The sequence below is a fragment of the Polyodon spathula genome, chromosome 17, assembly GCF_017654505.1.
Source record: "Polyodon spathula isolate WHYD16114869_AA chromosome 17, ASM1765450v1, whole genome shotgun sequence".
Lineage (NCBI taxonomy): Eukaryota > Metazoa > Chordata > Actinopteri > Acipenseriformes > Polyodontidae > Polyodon > Polyodon spathula.
In genome coordinates this window covers 24344083-24347335 of record NC_054550.1, presented here as the reverse complement: position 1 = coordinate 24347335, position 3253 = coordinate 24344083, and positions in this window count along the sequence as shown.

Below are 3253 nucleotides of genomic sequence, written 5' to 3'. Positions count from 1 at the left end.
ATTTATTTTTATAGCGATTGAATAAAGCATGTCTGGTGTTCCTTTGAACTAATCCTATTCATTTAAACACTGCAGTGTGTAAGACATTTTGGCCACATTCCCATGTTTAAATGACTGAATATATACATTAAATAGAAGGTGGCCACATGGTAACTGGATTACTGATATTTGATTTATGGAGTAATTAGAACAACATTACATGGTTTAAAATGGGTTTTTGCCTGTAGTTCGCAACACTTAAAAACAAACAAGCTTTATCATATTCCATTTACTTCACAGAACATGACAGTAAAAGGTGTTTTTCCTTCTCTTTCTGAAATGGTTTGTGCTTTAGTCTTGGTTATTTGAATAAATATTATTGCTCATACTGTGCTTATATTTGCCTTGGTATTTGCCAGTTTAGATAAGTTACATTTCATATATGCAATTCCCAAAAAGCTACATGGATACTTCAGGTCAGTAAAAATAATGCATCCATTTTCTAATAGCAACAGAGCCATTTGCTGTGGACATTTATCTGCAGGCCTTACCAGACTGTAGAGTTCTCTTTTAATAGTATTTATTCTTTTATACTCATTTTGTATATGATCAGGGTGAACCAATTACAGGATTTCCCAGAAAGGCCATAAACCTAGAGAGTTACTGTCCTAAAAATAGGTCAGGGCGGTATCTTGAACACACGCACACACACAAACAAACACTGCCTCTGTATGCCGAAAGGAAGATCAGAATTGCAGCATTGTGGTGCCAAATGCCTGACCAGTACCCAGGCAGTGATCCTTTCAAAAGCACCACATGCTAGCCTTTCATATAGCCCAGAAAGACATGAACCCTGTCTCAAATAGGGCAGGGGCTACTGATTGTATGATGATTTTGTAAAGTGGACTATAGCACTGAGATCAAACTAATTTCACTTGTGATTCAAATCCAGGTCTTCAGATGTAAAAACATGTCAGGGGTTTGAACGTTATCCTGCTGCATTACATAGCCTCCAGATAGATACATTTTAAAAGAAATTACACAACATACTGGAAATACTGGGAATCCACAAGAGAGATTAAAAGTTATGTTGAATACATTACAGCATTTGCATCCTTTAATTAAATTTACATTGCCCAAAATGTTATTATGTCAAATTTACTGGCGCTACCAGCTATGGGTCAGCATTTACCCCTAACTCCATGGCTGTCAGTGATCTTTGAAGCTTCCTATACTTTGTGGACATGGGAAATATCTTTAAATATCACAAAGCAGTGATTTTCTGACATTAATAGAACAAAGACATCTGAAATCTACTCCCAGATGGTGGGTGTCTATCTGAGATTTGCACTTGTGGTCCTGCTGACCCACTAGCCAAATGATCCCATCTGGGCAAATACAAATGACTAGCTGTCCTTTGGTGGGATGTCTTCCAGTTGTTCAGACATACCTACAGAGGAGACCAAATAGTTTTAAAACTGGATTAAAGTGTTTGAGCCAATTAAGTGTAATTAACCCTAATTCAAATAAACCATGTTTGGATGTATTTAAGGGTCTCCACATCTGCAGGTTAAAGCAGGCAATGTGGTTAACAAAACACATCAAATGATATTACAGCATACTGTACTGTACTTCAAAAACTAAAAGCTATAGACCTTCAACTTTACAGTGTTTTTCCTGGTAATATTTCTCATAAAATCAATAGTTGTGAACAGCCTCACAATCTCTACATACATGAAAAAGCGAATGCAAATCCCTTCAACTTATTTTGCGTTATCGCTTGCAAAACAAAATTAGAATGGAGAAGAAGAAGGCTGAGAATAACTACCCATTGACAGGGAAGACGTGACTAAGGGGACCAGAAGAGCTCTCACCGTTATCGGCTATGTCTTATCAATTTGTGCACTTGTCTTGTGGATGTCATACAGTTCACTCAGCCATTTGATGAATGTCACAGATATTTCTTTGCATCCCTTTCAGAGGGCAGCAGGATCAAGTGAGAGTACATCTCTGCCAATCCCACCAACCCCCTCCGAGAGCAAGGCGGATGCTTGAATACTGTGAATAGTTATCCCTTCTGCTAATGACAAGGACTCAATTGATACTGTCCTACATGCTTGGATTGTGGCTCGAGTTGGCACACCCAGTGACATCAGCATTAAATCACTGGGAATAAGGGTGGAAGGAATGTGATTTCAGCACCTGCCCATTGCTTGCTATGCGATCATTAGTCAGTAAGCCTAGGGTTAGAGACTACAACAGCGACTAAAAATTCAGCTATCATACAAAGGGATTTAAAATGCTCCACCTGTCTTCCTGCACCTTTCTGCACACTGAAACACTACATAAATTCTAACCTGAGAATTCCAGTACTGCTGTAGCTTCAGTTGTCCAACACTTTGTCTTGCACAAAGCACTTCACAGAGATCTCTGGCACTGCTGTCTAGCACATTACTGCCTGAGCATTCAACAACTCCCCCACAAGCATTCCTTTGCAATGCCTAGCATCAGGACAGCTTTATCAGAGCCTATTGCTGAATTTATGTTCATGTGATAGCAGCCGTTTAACAGAGCACAGCAGGTATTGGTATTGCAGGGCTAACTACGTATTTGAACAAATTTATGGTTAGATTAACACAGGGATCAGTGACACTGGAGATAGCGTTTCTTTGGAGGGCAGACTCGGATGAGTTTACGCTAATGAAAGGCAATAATACCACTAGAGGGAGGTCTGAGAGCTTTCTCTGTGCATGGGTGTGCAACACCATTGTCTTATTCTGCATTGTCTGAATTTAATTAGGTAATAAAATAGGTATTTGACTGCTTTAAAAGTGTTGAAAGAAAGAATAAATACTGTTAAGGTTTACAAAAATGCACCCAGTTTCAGTCAATTAGCTGTAAGGATGTTGCAATATAAATTTGTAATTTGAAGTTGGGATCTTGGTCCCATATAATGTTGTCTGGACACCCGTTTAACCACGGACTGTGATGTATAAAAGAACGAGAAAGACCCATTTTGAAAGCAACACGGTTGGTTCATTCATTAATACTTAACGTTATTCAGTCAAATGCTCCACTGATCTCGCTGCAGAGCGGAGCACTCAGATATCGGCTATTTGTACCTGCAATGTCAAGCATGCCTGAATCGCCACCGTCCGCCTGTTAATGACCGTGAGCTGTCCGTAGAGAAATGAAGGGCGCTGGACTTTTACATTTGGGAGGGCGTGGGGAGTGGTTATGCAAATGAGGCGCTGTGCTTTGCAATTGATGGGAG